Consider the following 19,731-nt stretch of genomic DNA (forward strand, 5'->3'; position numbering starts at 1 on the left):
TCAAAATATCTCATTACACTTAAAATAAGACATGATCACCTCAGAAGTAACTTGTTTTTAGACAATTGTCTCTTGTTTCAAGTGAAAATTTGCTTGTTTCATTGGCAAAATTTGCCAGTGCAAAAAGTGAAAATTCACAATTTTCGCTTATTTCAAGTGAATTTTCACTTTTTGCACTGGCAAATTTTGCCAATGAAACAAGCCAATTTTCACTTGTTTCAAGCGAATTTTCACTTGAAACCAGTGAAAATTGTCTAAAAACAATTTACTTCTGAGGTGATCATGTCTTATTTTAAGTGTAATGAGATATTTTGACTAGAAATAAGACATTTTTGACTTGAAATAAGACAAATAATCTTGGTAAGATTTTGCGTTTTTGCAGTGTAAGACGATAATTTGATGACTTATGCTTATAATTGATCAGTTTCACCAAATTATAGCATCCTACCACGGCTAAATACTTTAATTGTCCCCCCCTTAAATGTAATTAATATAAGCAGGCCTGAGAGATATGAGACGTTCGATGCGGGAACTTTGCTTGGGTGGTCAGGAGAAAGAGAGGAAAAGGCCGAGGATCTGGTTCTTTGCTCCAGCCGAAGAGCAGGATCGACAGAGGATGATCAGAAGACGAGGCCTCTCTCGAATCCGGGGCCTTTCACTTTAACACTAACACCGGACAATCCGCTAAACACCCAGAAGGCTTCAGCACTCCCTCACCTCCCTCGGGGGGAAACTCGGCACATTTGCTTTTAAGGCGTTTTTACACCTAGTTGGTTTATTTCAGACCCCGGAGAGGTTTCCCCCCTCCGGCTTGACCGTACGGGCCAGCCAAAGCAATGAGGCTGAGCGCTTGTCGGGAGGAGCTCGCTCACCGTTTCCAAATCGATCCTGACACTTTCCCTCCGCCTGCGACCGCGCCCGGCTCCAGAAAGCACCGTGCGCTTTATGAATTGCATGAACCACAAACGATGTGTTAAAGACGTGGTGGTTTTATTAGTGTAGTTTATTAGCGCACGTGGTTCTCCATGCACTGGTGTCCTCGGCGTCGAGCGGAGCGACGCTCGACTGTCTTGAAAAAGCGCTCGAATTCAGCTTTCTGCTCACACGCCGCACCTCAGGTTGGCACACAAACCAGCGAATGGCGGCAAACACAATTATCCACAGAAAGCAGCTGATGCACCACATCTGTTTACAGCAGAGTAAAGTCCTTAAAACCAGTGAGGAGAAGCTCCCACGTGACCTTCCCTGGTGGACACCGGCCCTAAGAACTTAACTTCAGGAAAAAAAAAAAAAAAAAAAAATCCCATCCTGTGATCTCTGCTGTTTTATCGCTTCCTGCTGCATGTCCAGCGTTGCATTGGGCATATAGTAAGGAGGAGATGATATATCAAAATTCAGTAAATCACTATGCATAAACGTGACAATGACACACCGTGAGGCGGTCGGAAATGACAGCTTTCCCATCACGTCCTCGTCCACCCTCCATCACGACGCTGTCTATTATTTGCACTTTGTATTTGTAATGACACGTTTTTTTTTTAAACGGGTTACGTTCCTGCAAGCCCGTGCCGCTGTTCGGGAAGATTTGTGGCTCAGAAATAAATATGATTCCACACAGCTGCGGTTTGTTGTCACTGAGCGTTTATTTATTATTTACACCGTTTCGATAAGTGTGCAGGTTTGAGTTTGGCTCTTAAATCGTGATTCGTCACTTCCTGTGCGGTGAGGTTTTCTTCAGTGGCCCAAACCGGATGCCTGAAATTAAGTTTGGGAAAAAAGTTCACTTCCATGGGGTCTCCACTAAAGATGGTGGGATTTACTCCCTCCCTTTCTATGTGGAGCTAAATAAACTGGAATCCTATTTTTAGTGTATCAGGTGTTTTTTTTTTTTTTTTCTGTCCCAAATCAAGTATAGGAAATATTATTTATGACTGAAAACACCATTACATTCACGTTTTTACATTAGCCTGGCACAAGAATGGGGATGGGGGGGGTGAGATGGGGCCAAGAGAAGTGTGTGTGTGTGTGAGAGAGAGAGAGTGCGTGTGTGTGTGTGTGTGTGTGTGTGTGTTGGGGTCTTCTAGGGAGGGTTCTTCATCTCATTTCTATCCCCATGGGTCAGCTGCTAATCACAACTCTCCCGAGACCCCCCACCCAAAAAGACTAAAAAAAAAAAAAAAAAAAAACACCTAAACCCACCACTGAGTTTACACACACACACACACACACACACACTCATATACATAGCCGACACACACACACACACACACACATCTGAGCCACCAATTCCTCCGCTCTTGAATAACCTCACCGGGGGCGAGTGAAGGGGGGGGGGGGGGGGGGGGGGGGGCAAATCACCCGCCTTATTTAGAGAGAGAGAGAGAGAGAGAGAGAGAGAGAGAGAGAGAGAGAGAGAGTGTGTCTTTTGAAGTCTTCCTCGCTTAGCCGCCACACTGCTACGGGGCTGTCGGCTTGTCGAGGATTTCTCCTGGATGTGTGTGTTAAAAGACCCTCCCATAGAGAGAGAGAGAGAGAGAGAGAGAGAGAGAGAGAGAGAGAGAGAGAGAGAGAGAGAGAGAGGGAGAGAGGGGGAACGGTAGCCCTGATTAAATGCTGGAGCCGTCATGCCTGCGAGCCAACCAGGAGATTAATATCGGCGTAACCTGTTACTTAATTCATTATGGGGATACAGGCTAATTTGATTTGATATTATTTTAATAAAGTTCTGTGATATCCAAGATTGTTTCAGGCTATCAAAATAATTTTCCAGTTATTACAGTTCGTCAGGCAGGTCCCTTTGATAGCAGCGGTTGGCCAGGCCTGTCCTGAATACATTAGGAGCCCCCCCTCCCCCCAACTCCCCCAACACACACACACACACACACACACACACACACACACACACACCACGTTCACACGCACACTCCTGTCGAATTTTTCGCACCTCACCAAAAATCTCTTAATTTCCCATTTACTCCCTCTCCCTCTCCCTCTCCCCCCTTCTCTCTCTCTCTCTCTCGCCTTTGCTTGCTCCTTCACTTTTTCTTTCTTCCCCTCACCCTTTCTCTCTCTCCTCTTATCTCCTCTTTTTCCATCTTTTTTTCTTCACTCCCCACCCCCCCACCCCCCACCCCTTCCCGGTGATTTAGACTTCCTCGGAGAAATAAAGAAAAGAAAGAGAGGATAAAAAAAAGAGAGAGAGAGACAAGAAACGGGAAGAGGTCACTGAATATTTTGTAACGAGGGGGAAACTTACACTTCCCGTCAACTCTGTCCCATTTTTAAAGGGGAGCCTCACCTGAGCTTGGTTAAAGGTGCTATGCGTGTAATATTTACATCACGGCAAATTAATGGTGATACCCTCGTATAATTACTGTAAAGAAAGAAAAAAAAACCTGCATAATCCACTGGAATCAGGGAAGAAAAGGAGCGCTGATGTGATTATAGGTATGACATGATACTGACTGATGTGATAAGCTATAACCAAAACAAACAATAAATCAACCAATAGATAGATAGATGAGGGAGCAAACAGTAGTAATCACACAGAATAGATGCAAAAAATAAAATTAAATAAAATAAAATACAGGTAAAACTAAGAAACTGTGAATGAAGTTGGATGTATAAGAATGAACAGATTAAGTTGTTTTTATATTAGAGGGAGAAAAAAAAACGAGTCCAGGAGCCGCAATGGAGAAGGTCCGTCTTCATGTGGGAATCTGGAGCGGCTAACGGCGATCTCCCGGGTTTATACGCCACTAAAACCTCAGTCATAAACTCAGGTGCAGTGTTTTGTAGGTGATTAATAAAATTTTAAAGTCAAATCTAAAAAGGTATCGGCCGCCGAGGCTGGGGGAGCGCGTGACCCGACAGACGATGTGGTTAGCAGTCTCACCGCAGCGTTTGGCACCATCTGGAGCTCAGCGAGCGCTCGGCTGTTCAAACATGTGACCGGAGCTTCCGGCTTCCGGTTCCATCAGCGGGCGACTAAAGCTGCCAGCAAACAGAGATTAAGAAAATTAAATCTGCATATTTCTTGATATATTACTTCGATAAACACTTTCTCTATGACGTCATGGTCTTAAAATGATAATTTCAGGTCTTAAATGTAGGATAACAATTACTTTGAGTTTAGAATACCAAACAAGGCCATGAAGATGATGATGTAAATGTAGCCACCCTTTGCATATTAACATTAATTCCATTCTTTCATATGTGACTGGATTCTTCTCATGTGGACCATGATATCCACATTTGAAATAATCATATGTGGAAAAACCAACATTAAAAATTCACATGTGATATTATTAAATCACATTTGGTCATACATCACATGTGTTACAAAACCACAGGTTATTTATTTCACATGTGATTTTTATTTCGTAAGGGTAAATATAACCTGCATTTTCTTAAGGCTTTAGCTCGCCACAGAAAACGTCTTATTTTGCATTCAACTGTCTCCTGTGTTCTCTCAATGTCATTTTTTTTTCAAACTGAAAGGCAGATTTGAAGGAACAGCAGACCTGCAGGTGGTGATTTAAAAAGTGCAGTCGCAGAACGTGGACATTATTCCTTTTATCGAAGGAGAAGACGGGACTGAGCACGGGTCTGTCTCAGTTTGAAAAAATACTCTGAGGAAACTCGAGGCCCTGGGAACAAAGATATCGCGCCTCCAAATCCCTCTTAAGATCCTGTTCTCCAGCTTTTTCAGAAGGTTTACTGTTTAATTGACCTGTCGGCTAGCCCAGGATGATCCATTCCAATGCTAACATTACTTAGAATGCATGTTTAATCCATTTTCTATCTATTTTTTTCTACTAAAGAAGCATTACTACCTGGCGCGCACCACCATGTCATCCACATTTTGGTTTCCTGTGTTTTCCGGCTCCATAAAGGGCAAACTTACGGCTTCGAAAGCTGGTTTAGAAACAAACTCGTGACGTCGAAACAGCTGCGTCCGTTTATTTTACACAGTCTGTGTTAAACAGAAACAGTTTTCTCTGCAGCGGCCTGGCCTTGTTTATGGTATTGCGCAAAATGTCTGTTAATTAATGTGGTAATGATTTATGGAGGTTAAAACGCTGCACCTTTAAACGTAAGCCGCTCCCTCTCCCTTTCCCTGTGTCTCCCTCTCTCCCATCGCCGGTGTCACCTATTCATTATTAAAGCTCCCCTCGCCTCGTCCCTCCTGTGTTCTGCTCTATTAGAAACCCTTGTATCAGCCGCTCCAGGCCATAGAAGGACGGAGGAGAGAGGAGGGAAAAAAAAAAGAAAAAAAAAAATGAAGACATGTTCGTGTCTTTGCAGGGGGGCGTGTAAGTCGCCTGTCAGCCTGTAATCACTGTGTCCGCGACTCTGTATGTTAATTCATCTCTCCATACTGCTGACTAGGACATGCAATATAAATGAAGTTTGTTGGACGGTGAGAGGACGGGCTGACTTGAATAAAAGATCGGGGTCCTGAGGAGAATCGGGGGTGTTATTAGCGGCGCCGGGCCTCGCCAGCGCCTCGTCAGAGACCTAATGTTGTAATGAAGGCCGTTCTTACATGGAAATTGGCGTCTTTATCCCTGTCAGGGTGGGATTAGGACGACCACAGCCACTTGGCTACTGTTTTTTTTTTTTTTTTTTTTACATTGCCCTTCAGTGGTTTCAGTGGGTGTCATGCAGAATAACTACCACACCACCACTGCAGACAAACACACAGGCTGGGCCAACCAAAGTCACAGCACTCACACATTTTTTTTTTTTTTTTTTTATGATATGACTCTGAATTACGCTGAATAATCAGTTTCTGTTTTTTTTCCCATTGAACTGAACTGTAATGTTTGGTGCAATGTCAGAAAAACGCACATATTCAAATTGTACTCTTAAGAAAGAACCTAATTTTGTCCATTTTAAAGTAAAAAAAAATATATAAATAAATACATGTGCTTGTTACACTCAGTTTAGTGAGCTAAATTGTGTCATCATATCCCAAAATCACCAAATCATCACAATATAAATTTAATGCAACACTTCATTCACTGCATTCACAAGTGGGTGTTACGTTTGAAATCACTATCATGACTTTTCCCTGCATATTGATATATTGTGATATGAGCTGTATTGTTGAATATTATTTAAGTTTTCAAATAATATCCCTGACAAGTGTTTCATGTTTTATTGTCGAGGTTTTTTAAATAAGATTTTGCTTGTTCTCATCAGCTGAGACGGTGAAATCCAGTGTCACAGTGACCTCAAATCACCGTCATCATCATCACCATCATCATGTGAGTCTACTGAAATATGAGAGAAAGCAAATACTGAAGTGTCATCTCGGCATGGAAATACACACTAAAACTTTCCAGTACACAAAAAGAACAGCCGACGTGTGCAGCCGTTTGTGTGTGTACAGTTTGACTGGTTGCAGGGTGTCCATCCGGATGTGCAGCGTTCGTATTGACAGAGGACGTGAGCATTTAAAAATTATTTTCTGTTGTTCTCATTAATAAAAGCAAATAAAACCATCCTCTCCCAGTAAATATAATCCTGTTCCGACAAGGTTTTTTACACGAGAAAAAGGCTAAAACACTGAAAAGAGGAACTCTCATATTTTTCATGTTTGTGCATAATTGGGACACTTGGACTAGTGCCACTCCACTCATTTAATAGTCTGGTTATCATTATTTTAACGGAAATTAAGCTCATAAAAGTGAGGCTGAGCTTTCTCTTGACTTTGAACGTTTCCGTCGAGCCGCTTCAGTTCTCTGTTGGACTTGTAGTGTTTCTTGTCTCTCTTTCTGAGAGCGAATACTTGCAAAATGAGATAGCCACCAGCTGAACAAAGGCACATTCTCACAAAACGATCAGCGGCGCAAAATTAAAGCTCTCTGCCTCTATTTTGGCACTTTTTTTTTTTTTAAGGACAGTGGATCGTTCAAATCCTTGGTTGACAATTTTAACACAAATTAAAACCTCGATTGAATGATAATGTGCATAAAATGACTCTTTTTCCCTCCTAAAATGAACACCCAGCAGCGTTGGAGGTGAACTTGCCATGTACACTGATGGGCGCTGCGTCTCACACACACACACACACACACACACACACACACACACACACCAGGTGCTGAGGAGTGTTTAAGATTAGGGGGAGAGGGAAACGGGCCCGGGGTCAGCGGCTCCGTCCGTCCCGCTATGAAAACACACAAACTCCTCTGTGCATGTTTGGAAAATGTGGAAGCGTTTTGCTCTTCATTGAGTTAGAGAGTCGAGGTCGAGGCCTTCATCCCTCTGGGGAACCATGCAGGGGGCAGGTGTGTGTGTGTGTGTGTGTGTGTGTGTCTGTGAGTGTGCGCGTGCATGCACTTGTTTCCATGTATCTGTGTATGTGTATATCTCCATATGTACGTGCATCTCTGAATGCACGCTAAATGTGTGTGTGCATGCATGCGTGTGTGTGTGTGTGTGCATGTCTTAAGCGATTGTGTATTTGTGCATATGTGTGTATGTGTGTGTGTGTGTGTGTCCTTCCAAGTATAAATGAGCATGTCTGCATGTATCTAAATGAGTGTGTGTATACTGTATGCGTGTGTATATGTCTATGTATACATACTTGACTGCATATGAGTGTGTGTATGTGTTTGTGTGTGTGCACTTGTTTCTATGTGCAAGTGTGTAAGGCTGTGTGTGTGTATGTGTATTTCTTCATGTGTGCACATGCGTGACTGTATGTGTGACTGTGTGTATTTTGTACACATATGCATGTGCCTGCGCTTTTATGTACGTATGCATGTGCAAGCATGTCTGCACGGTTGCATTTAACTTGTGTGTGCACGTGTGTGTGTGTGTGTGTGTGTGTGTGTGAATGAGACCGTCCTAAAAGTGAAACCAGGTCCGGCCCTCGACCCCTGAGGTTTGTTGTTTCCTCGTGGCTCTTCCTCTCTGCGCCTGCAGGACGAGCTGAGAGGAAGGAAGCCGACGCAGAGAAAACACCAGCGCTGAAACCGGCTCTCGCTCCACCCGCCTCTTGGTTTCATTCTCGGTTTCTCTCTTCCCACCCTGCTCCCTGTTTTTTTTTTTTTTTTTCTTTTTTTTCCTGTCGGTGCATCTTGTTCAAAAAGACTAAAATCACCAAAATCACAGTTACATAGGTATTTTTTTGTGTTTTCATTGTTCTCCCTTCATGTTGTTTGAATGGTTGTTTGAATCTCATTTGCGAAAGGCACTTGTGATACTATCTTACGCCATACTCTTCATATATATATATATATATATATATATATAAAACACTCATATAACACTCAGGAAGTGGACACCCAAAAGCACCGCCATCTGTCTTTTTTTTTTTTTGTTTGTTTCAGTTCAAACAAATTCAACTTTTCAGAAAAATGACTTGTGAGCTGCTAGACAGACCGATCAGCAATCACACCAAGACCAAAACACAGAATTACATTATGATTACAAACCCTAACCCTAACCCTATCAGCTGACTTTTTTTTTTTTTTTTTTTACTAAGTCCAAAAAAGTTTCTTGGCTGCACGTTTGTCACTGAAAATGTGACAGTGGCCGCTGAGAAAAAAAACATGGCCTTACTTTTCTGTTCTTTGTAATTCTTTTTCTGATACCCTGCACTGGCCACTAAACATTTTGTGACTGTTTTCGCGCTCTCGGGCGGCAAGTCACAAGTCAAAAGCAGTCAAAACACGCCTGCCTTTTAACCAAAACCTTACTTTGGCTTTTTGTGCCGCGGCTCGAAAGCCTGACGGGGAGCGAGCGTTAGAGCTGGACATCGGGTTTGAAGTGTCGCCCGTAATCAGTTCAATTTCCTGCAGCTGTGCACACCTGAAACTGGAGTCTAATGTGAGCAAACAGGTAGAATCTAAACCATCTGACACTTTTCTCTGTTGTAGCTCCAGTGAGTTTTGTGATTAATTTTTACATAAAAATCCTACGGCACAACTTTAAACAGAAAACAGTGAACCTTTAACGAGAACAAAACAGCCCCCAGTTTAAATCTCTACCAACCTGCATCTTACTGGTTCACCCTCTCAGTGTCTTTCCATTCATTCTTTCCCATTTCTCTGTTTACCTTTTTCTGCCAGTTTTTCCCCGAGGCTCCAGTCAGGGTCAGACCTAAAGGTCACAAGGTCAACAAATACAATGTTTACTGCGGTCAGAGGTCAGGGGTCGGCCTCATTCCACCTCTCAGATTCCTCTGTTGACGGCCAGACCCTGCAGACACCACACACCGACTCACACTTCATCTGCTGTCCGCTGGATAATGATTATTACAGTTAAATTATGCATGATGGATGAATGATGGATATTCTGCATTGGTGCAGCTAGTGTCTGCAGTCACAACGTCTCCATGTAATGGAAAGTGATAGGATAGGTGTGCACATCGAGTGTCAGTGTCAGTGCGGAGACTGAAAAACTGCATGCAACAATTGAGCTGAAGGAGTTAAAGATTTCAAGAAGGCAAAAGATGAACAATTAAAGGAACACCTTGACATTTGTCATTTTAAAATGCAACTGCATTTCTCTTTGCCAGAGAAAAACCCAAAAGGGAGGGGCATGAATGACTGAGATCCTTCAGACAAAGCAGAAGAAATGGGAGATGCACTCTCAAAACAATGTTTTTCAGTTGTTTTGTCACCATTTTGAGCCATTACTGCGAAGAATACACATTTTTTGCATTATGTCATGGGAATTTTTTTTTTTTTTACTGCAGATACTACAATGTACAATGCTGAGGTAGCTATTATTCCAGACATGGCATATTCATGACAATTTTGAGCCAGAAAAATAACACCAGATGTATAAACCCACTTGAGTGTACTTGTGCACTTTATTTCCATTCAGAACTAAAAAAAAAAAAAAAAAAAAAAAAAAAAAAGATAAAATAAATAAATCTTTACTGACTTGCATCTCTGTGAAAATCACTAAAAAAAAAAAAAAAAAAAAAAAAAAAAAAACTCCTCCCTGTTGCATGTAGTACCTCAGCAGGATTCTCCCCTCTCTCCCCCTCTGTACTTAAAATGACAGACTATAAACCAGTTTTACAAGAGGCTGTAAAGAAGCCCTTACCCTTTTGCAAGGCCTGGAAAGCTGCCAGCACATTTTTTTATGTATTATTCTAGCATTGTTATTATTATTATTTTTTTTTCTTTTGTGTTGCATCTGTGGTTATTGCTGGGTTTTTGTCCTTCAGCAGGTGAGGCACGGTCGGGCCGAGAGGGGGAATAAGGATGGCACGGCGACGGGCGCTGAGATTGAGTTGTAAAATACTTTGACTGTGCGGCTCTGGGGAGCCACTTCCATCTCCGTGCATGACGACTGTCACCGTGGCAGAGGAGGAAGAAGAGAGGGAGACGCGGCGGGCAGGCCCGGCCTCCCAGCGCTCTTAAATAACATCCTCTCTCCTCGTCGTCTTCGCTCGGTGTTGGACATTTACAGATGTAGCTCATCTCCAAACGGAGCATCACTCACTGAAATCGTCAACGCGCCATGCAAAGAACTGCATTAGCCACATTGTCGTGTAATTTCTGAGGTGAAATTGCTCTGCCACTTGATTACTGTGAATCTGTCTGGAAAGAGTTTGTTTTATCGGGCCACGTCCTTCCAGTGATTTGTAAGAATTGCTGTGCATGTGGAAGAGCAAAAACAGAGGCGCTGGGCGTTCTGTGGTGATCGTAGCTCTAATGTGTCGACGCTTCAGTCTGCAGACTTTTCTCCAGACGTCACAAGATGCAGATTTTTATTGATACGGTGTTTTGTGTCGGTTATAGAGTCATAACTGTGGGTTTAGGAGGTTTATCCCTTTTACGTGTGATACATTCACTTGACAAAAACAGTATCACTAAAATGTTGTTTTTGCCTTAATGTTGACATCTGATCTCTTAGTAACGTGATTTTATTTGAAATTAAAGTGGTGTTTGTAAAATAGTTTTATCCTGCCATGCCTTTAATTCCTGGTCACTGTTCAGTCAGTAGTCAGATCCTGACACTGAATCCTGCTCCAGATGTAAGCTCTTACGGAGAAAGTCTCCAGACTGAAACATAAAATTAATACAGATACACTCACCACATGCAGGGCTACTTTTTTTTTTGGTGCAACTGTTTTGATTTAACTGTAACTTCTGGAGGCTGCAGCTGGGAAACGCTGTGACGACTTTTCTCTATTTGTCTACGAGCTGCTGTGCAAATCTCCCATGCCTGCATCATTATGACGCTGTGACAAGACAAGAGTGATATTTCAAGACAAATAAGGTTTGTGCACAGACGATTTCTTTCACACTGATAGTTATATATAGCCGTGATTTGCATACAGGTGCTGCGGCAGACAGGAATCCTGGTTAATGTACATTTTGACTGAAAACAAGCCTGATCTTCACTGGACGGTGACAAATCACAACCAAGATCCTTAAAAACCAATCACACTTAATGCTGCAAAACTTCAATTCTACAGAAAAAACAGTAAAATCAGTGCAAATTAAAGATTTTCACTGCAATGAAAAAATTTACATGGAAAAAAACAAGGCCAGTCTACTTGCACACACTGGATACTGCAGGCACAATGGCCAAAACAAATAAATAAATAAATTAAATAAATAAATAAATCAAGCAAAACAAAGACAGGAAAAAACACACACTGCAGAGCTACAATGAAATGCAGCCATGAAAGTGAACGGCCATGTCAGTTCACGCTCTCTCTGATGGCTGAGAAAATAATAATAATAATAATAATAGTAATAAATAAAAATAATTGGACTGTTCCAAACGTTTCCCCCCTGGGCCGTGGCAGCCGTGCAGCTGTACTCCGCTGATGCATTGATGCATGCAGCGATGCAAAACTGGGCCTGCAAACTGCGGCTGCATCTGGAAACGTCTTCTAGTCTGGAACCGCAGAGCAAAGTTTCTCTGTAAACCTGCCACTTCTGGTTTTTTTTTTTTTTTTTTTTTTTTTTTTTCTTACAGTATGAGCTCCAACTTCCATCAAAGAGTCATCAGACATCGGCAAGTCGTGCCCCCAATCGATAATTATGCAAACATAATCGACATGAAATATTAAATGAGGACAAATGATAATTTGGAGTCAGATGAATATGTTTGAGAAAGTAGGCATTAGAATAGCAAAGTATCCACTTGGCTTTTATGTGATGGGACCTTGCATTTTAGTTGGCACACGGTTCAATATTTGAACAGTATTTACACCAGGAGAGATAGAGCGAGAAAAAAAAAAAAAAGGCGTTTTAACTCCAAAATTATATTGCTCGGAGTGATAGTGATAGTAATAAAGAAGTTATTGACCAAATGATATTGATCGACAGCTCCTCGGGCAAAAAGAGCCGACCTTGGTCTCCCTCTGTGCCTTGCCCTCCCTCCGCCTGCCTCCCCTCCACTCTCCTCCCCCGGAATTCAATAATATATTATTTTACACAGTTTAAAGCCGGACAACAAATAGCTGCGCGGCGAAAGGTGAGGAATTGCTGGTAAATTTTTCATGGCTATTTGCCTGTAGGAATTTGGCAAGGGGTGTGTGAAGGGTGATTAAAATCAAGACTCCAGTCAAGGCTTGATTAGGGGTTGCCATTCAACACAGAGAACAACGAAGAGAGAGAGAGAGAGAGAATGAGAGAGAGAAAGCGAGCGAGGAGAAGGAAGAAGAGAAAATAAAGGATTAGCGAGAAGAAAGGAAAACCAGAGGCTATGTGTTTCTTCCTGTGCGCGGCATAAATCAGATAATGACCTTGAAGTCTTTGCAGGAGAGCGGCAGCGGTAACTACATCCAAGATCCGTCCCCTCATTTATTCACAAGGTCAGAGAAAGGAAACAATGGCCATTGATTTGGCCGAGAGAGAAAGGAGGGAAAGGTCTGTGGGTGATTGTCACGTTACACTCTTAAAAAAAAAAAAAAAAAAAAAAAAAAAAAAAAAACACGAGCTGGAACGCTACAGTCTGTGTTGTCTCTAATTGAGCACATAAAAGTGCTTTAAAACCATGAAAAATGTGAGCTGAAGTCATAATGCACAACGTTTTTCATGACAATAAATGACTTTTTTTTTTTTAAGGTGCCACTTTCCTGCAAAAAAAAAAAAAAAAAAAAAAAAGAATGCTCTGGTGTGCAGGATTTGATGCATTTTATGTTTCTGATGAAAAGACAAACTCTGTTTTAAATGTCTGCAGAGCCGCTGCAGCTCATTCAGGGTCCAAGTCCACTTTCACTGCTTCAACAGGAAGAAAAAGGCTGTTTGCTCCAGGCTCCTGGCTCTAAGGGCTTGGACTGAGTCTCTTCATGAATCCTGGCTGTGTTTTGGGCGTAACATGCAGTAAACCAATCAGAGGCCGTCTCCCGTCCCCTCTAACAGCCAGGTGTGTCTCACCTTGGTGGGCTGCTGTTCTAATGGAGGATTCTCCAGGTAAGAAGGAAGGAGACGGAGTGAAAGCTCCCGAGCAGATCAGGACTCCATCTGAGCTCCCTGAGGTGAAGCAGCGTCCCTGTGTGCGGGACAAGCAGAGCGGACGCTCGCCGGCGCCCCCTATGGAGGCCACCATCACTGTCTGGATAATGAGCTTCAGACAGCAGAGAGACCTGCAGCACTGACCTCAGAGCTGCTGTTTGTCGCTCAGTCACAACACTCACACACGTCTAAGTAGCTCCATCAACAGCAACTCCAAGTCCCGCCCACACCGTTTGATTGACAGGTGATCTCTGGATAGTGCAGTGCAGAAACACCACTTATCAACAAAGATGGAAACTGACTGATAATTTGAAATTTAAATTAATTAGAGCAGCAGCCGTTTCCCTCCTGGCCTTTGGGGTTTTGTGGGAATTTTTTTCTTGCCCACGATGAGGGTTAAAGTCAGGGGGTGTCACTTTGTTTCCCATAAGCCCTTTGAGACTCTAACTGTGATTATAAGGGCTCTAAATAAACTGTGACTAGAAAATGAACAACAGCACGACAAAGGTCTTCAGCTCTGTGCACGGCCTCATGGGATATAATTTGGTGTTTTGCTAAAATTTCACCAAACTCGGATGTGTCCTGTGCTTCTTACACTGCAAAAACTCAAAATCTTACCAAGATTATTTGTCTTATTTCAAGTCAAAAATGTCTTATTTCTAGTCAAAATATCTCATTACACTTAAAATAAGACATGATCACCTCAGAAGTCACTTGTTTTTAGACAATTGTCTCTTGTTTCAAGTGAAAATTTGCTTGTTTCATTGGCAAAATTTGTTTCTTGTTTCTAGCAAATTTTCACTTTTTCCACTGGCAAATTTTGCCAATGAAACAAGCAAATTTTCAAATTTGAAACAAGTGAAAATTGTCTAAAAACAATTTACTTCTGTGGTGATCATGTCTTATTTTAAGTGTTATGAGATATTTTGACTAGAAATAAGACATTTTTGAGTTGAAATAAGACAAATAATCTTGGTAAGATTTTGCGTTTTTGCAGTGTACCACATTGCTTATCGGCCATATGTCCTAACAATTCTCCCTAAACTTCCTTGCAAATGAGACAGACCCAGCGTGAAAATGGTCCCAAACTTCACAGAAAGCGGTATCATCATGCAGCATGGATCTGTTTCTCTGTTTGAAAATCTCACTGATCACCAGTTTAAATCTCTGCTTCCTCTCCACGTTGCTCATCACATCCAACTCGGTTTCGGTCGGGGTCGACACCCTGCGATAGCGGCAGCTGGGGGATTACAGACCATGTGAGCTCTGTCAGGCCGGCAGTGCAAAAAAAAAAAAATCCAACATTTACGCCATTAAGAAGCAACGGAACAGTTCAGGCAAAACTTCATTACCGAGGGCAGAGAAAAATGGGCAAGGAATCAAAAACGAAAGGAAGTGGGAGCATCAGATCATCGGTACAGCGAGCTATCATCCTCACCTCACTTGTCCTGCGCGAACGCGATCGCCTTGTTCGTTTGCATGTCGGGGACGCTGATGGAGAAAGAGACGGTGGTTATGCTCGGTAAAATATTCATTCCGCTTGCAGGCCAGCCAAGTGAAACATCCAGCGACTTGGCAGACATGGAAACTGGAAAAAGGAAGGAGGGCTGCATCCATTATTAAAGGGCCAGTGTGTTATCAATTCATGCAAGGTCAATACGGAAGAGTTCGGTTTGTGTCGGGACAAAGATTTCACCTTGTTTGGGGTTCACGCTCGCGGCGCTCGTTTTTTTTTCTTCTTTTTTTTCTCCTCCTCCTCCACGACTTTGCACCTGCTTTAGCGAGTTAACTGTGCATTGTAACGCCTCGGTTTGTCCTTAAGCTTTTGCAGCCTCGGTGCATGATGGTACATGAAGTGACCTTACCTCTGGCAACTTTAAGTTCGGCCCACAAGTCTGTTTCTCCTGCAGAAGACACACACACACACACACTCTCTCTCCCTCACACACACAGGGACACACTCACGCAGTGTTTGCCGTGGGAGAGCTCCTCATTTACATCAATTATGGATAGTCAACTTCCATCCTCTTGGCCCGGCGCTGCATATTTCATGGAGAGGGGGGTATTTTATGAGTTAATGTGTCCAGTTGACATGCCTCTGAAAGCAATGGCCTGTCCCTTACACCGTGTGCAGGGTTGGGGAGAGCACGCAAACACAAATCGTGCAAGAGAGGGAGTGTGTGCGTGTGTGTGTGTGTGCGTGTGTGTGCGTACCCACTCAGCCTCCTCCCCAGCCACATCATGCATCCAGCACAAATGTGTTTTGCAACCTCGGTTTCTCCTCTCGGATGGAGCGGCGCGACGCGACCGCCGCCTGCACGGTTTCGAGAGTTTTCTCTTCCCGTCCTTGTTTGTTTGTAAGTTGGCGGAGTCATGAAAGAAAATAGATTTCGAAAAAAAAAAAAAAAAAAAAAAACGTCAGGTGTGCAGTGGTTTCATGGCGTGCGTGGGATTTGTGAATGTGGAATTAGAAGGGGAGGGAAAAAAAAAAAAAAAAAAAAAAAAAGCAAAAAACACGACGGCCTCGGCCCTAAACTTCCAAGTTGACTTTCAACCCGGCTCGGGGGAAGCGTGTAAACAAAGCCGATAACGGCGTTCATTATGCCCGCTCGCCCCTCTGTCACTCCCTCTCTCTCTCTCTCTCGCTCTCTTTCTCACTTTTTCAGCACCGCCACCCCCCACCCACCCACCCATGGTCTCCCCCACCGCCACCGCCACACCGCCACTATTTCTCTCCTCGCCCTCTTGCCAGCCTGTTGGGGAGGTGTTACCAGCAGCTGGTGCCTTTGCATAATGTGCGAGGTGTTTGTGTGTGTTTTTCGTCTCTCTCTCTCTCTCTCTCTCTGTGTGTGTGTGTGTGTGTGTGTGTGTGTGTGCGAGAGAGAGCGAGAGCCTGAGTGTGTGGAAAAGAGTGGAGGCTGTTCTCGGATGGTACAAATTGCTTTTTTGACCCCGTAATTAGCGGCAGAAGACACTCTGAAGGGGCCGGTGATGAAGCTCCCGTGGCCGGATTTCAACATGGACGCATAAATTATCATTTATGGAGCACTAATGGCCTGTTGAGTCGTCCTCTCAGACCTCGCTCTGCCACGCCGCCGCTGTGATCGCGGCGCGCCGAACGCTAACGACGACATGAAAGAACGCCGGCCCTCTCCTCCCTGCTCCTCTCCTCTCCTTTCTTTCCTTCCCTGCCTCCTTGTCACGTTGCATCCCCTCCCTTCCTCTCTTTTTTCTCCTCTCCTCGTGTTGCCTCGTCCCTCCTGTCCTCCCCTTTTTATCACCTCCTTTCTCGTTCCTTTCCTCGCTTCATCTCCTTCGTCCTTGCCTCCTCCTCCCTCTCTTCTTCCCTTCCTTGGCGAAATCAGTCACTCCCTCCTCTCCTCCCTTTTCGCCCCGCTGCTCTCCTCTTTCCGCCCTTCTCCCATCCCTCTTTTCCTCTCCTCACTTCACCTCCTCCCTCTCTCCCTCCCTCCCTCCAGCTCCTCTCCTCCTCCTCCTTTCCTTTTCATCCTTTCCTCTCAGCTCCCTTCACTGTACTGTACCGCCTGAACAGAGCAGCTCCCATAATGCAACGCTCCTCAGTGAGTTGAGCACATAGACGTCGTGTAGGAGCTCGAACGCGTGACCCTGTTCTTTGGTCATTTTTAATATATAACAGGTCAGTTCATGGAAACATAGTTGGGATTATGAAAAAAAAAAAAAAAAAACGCTTACATGAGATTTTATTTGATCTTGCCTGTGCAGACCAGTGACCAGGAAAAATGTGGGCATTTTACGCGTCTGCAAACCAGGAATACAGTGACATGTCACATTTTTGAGTTTTGTGACGAGGTAAAAAAAAAAAATGAGTGAAAAACTTTTATTTTATTTTTTATTTAACCTTTATTTAATTTAAGTTCTTATTGACAGTGATGGCCTGTCAAGAGGCATAAACCTCTTGGCCACCACATCAGGAAGTGGGTGTGTGTGGAGGCACCGCTATTTGTATTTGTATTTATATTTATATTTGTTTTGTGGCAAAATAATTTGGATTCAGATTTGGATAAACTGGGTGTTTCTAAAACTGGAAGAGATTTTATTTAGAATTTTTTTTTAACTGTTGGATTTTAACCATCAAGAAATATCAAACAACTGAAATTCGCACGTTTAAAACTTGTTTAGGAAACCCACTCTAATGACTTTGCGTTCTGCAAATCAAAAGAAATCTCACCGTGAACAAAACGTGTTGGACTTCAGTCTCTGTCGCCGACCGACGTCTGAGTGAACGCCGGTCAGAGGAGTTTCCCAGCATGCTTTTGGGCAGCGGACCTTCACTGAGCCCAGTTCGTCGCTGTTACTGTCTGTTCTTCCATCTGCTAGAAATTTTACTATATCAAACTGGGGTTAATGCTCCTTCAAAGTAAAAGCACGGATGTCCAAGTAAACTCAGATCGCTAAGATATTATATGAATTATCGAAAGCCGAGTTATTAGAAAAATGTCTGGAAGAGTAATTCATTCATCAGAAAGACGTTATTTGCTACCTGCTGAATATGGACTGGGACTCAGATGTATCCTAACGTTAGCTAGCTAATACAAATGACTGTTACAACATTTGCAACATTAACCACGACCTTCTCCTAACCTCAACCATGATGACAAACCTTTTTTCTAACCCTTAACCAAAGCTGGTTAAAGCTGGCGTTTGTGCATCCGTGACATTGACGTTGGTTTAAGTCTAAATGTTGATTTGCAACATTTAGTTTTGGCGACGTATCGATGTATTTGTTGGTTTGGAGAAACATGAAATGTCCCTGATGGCTGTGAGCACACACAGTGGCACGTTGTTCATCTGTGTGCGTTAGTATGGGTACAATGATTTTTTTTTAAAGGGTATGTCTGGGTAATACGTTGTTGTGCATTTCCCTGTTTTTTTTTTTAATCTTATTTGTGGATGCTGAAAGGATTTATGATGCTAAAGTGCCTGGAAAATGGAGCTACGTTTTCATTTCCGTGCGCTAGACGGCGGGCTCATTCCCTCGTTCACACTTCACACATGGCTCAAAACCAGAGAGGGATTGTGTGTGTGTGTGTGTGTGTGTCTTTTTATGTTTAAGTGTGTGTTGACAGTGTGCGAGTGTAAGCGTGTGAGGTTCGTCCTTACAACAGCTGTCATTACAGAACAGAGCAGAGAGAGGAATGCAATTAGACACGTCAGCTCTGCGATCCATCATTCTCCATTATGGCTTCCACAAGGTGAGGAAAGGAGAGAATGGCCCATAGATATACTGCAAGGAATACTCTCTCTCTCTCACACACACACACACACACACACACACACACACAGCACCTCTCTGTCTAACACACATAATCATATACACTGTCTCACCGTATCTGTTAACACACTGTCTGGTGACTGTCTGGTAACACATCCACATATTCTATCACTCCTTCTCTTTCTCCACACACACACACACACACACACATGCACACAAATATAAACACACACACACACACACACATACACACCTCTTGGCCAGACGCTGAGACAAAAGCATGCAAATAAAAAATGTGAGATGGTCTAAAGGAAGCGGTTTTACTTTAAATACTTTAGGAATCCCCTGATGGTCTTTTCCACCTGCGTTGTGGGGTAAAACAGCGCCCCCTGCAGTATACAGGGCTCATATGTTTGACCAAAGCACACTTCGGCAGGTGCGGCCACATGGGGAATCGAACCCAGGCTGTCCAGTTGGGGGTTGATATCATTCAGACTGAAATTCGAACCATTTTACGTTTTCTTTTCTGTTTTTTTATTCACAGCAGATGAGCAGGTAACGCTGGAGTTTAACAGCATCTTGAGGCTTGACAAATGAAAAAATGATTCCCTTATGTTCCCCCTTTTGTGATGAAAGGACCTGCTTCTGTATTTTTCTGCACCGTCACAAAGTACAGACTCGTGCAATAATCGCTCCGGGCATAAATAATTCTGCATTTCAAACGTCGCGTGGGCGTAAACGTCATTTTCACTGTCAGCAAACAGGCAGGTTTGTAGGTGAGGTAAGGTTTTCAGTATGTCATGCTTTTGCATTCTCTACAGCAGCAAATGCAACAAAAAAAAGAAAATTTGTGCTGATATTCTTTAATATCAGATAAATATTATGTCTAGTTTGGCCCCCAGACCTTTGAATGGGACGATGGATGGGACAAGCAACTGGGTCGAAAGCTTTCCAAAGACTCCTTCATCTCTACGATCCTGTATCTCTATGGCAGAGATACACAGCAGACATGTTCCCATCCATACACACACA

This window comes from Myripristis murdjan, chromosome 15 (genome assembly GCF_902150065.1).
Source record: "Myripristis murdjan chromosome 15, fMyrMur1.1, whole genome shotgun sequence".
In the NCBI taxonomy this organism is placed as follows: Eukaryota; Metazoa; Chordata; class Actinopteri; order Holocentriformes; family Holocentridae; genus Myripristis; species Myripristis murdjan.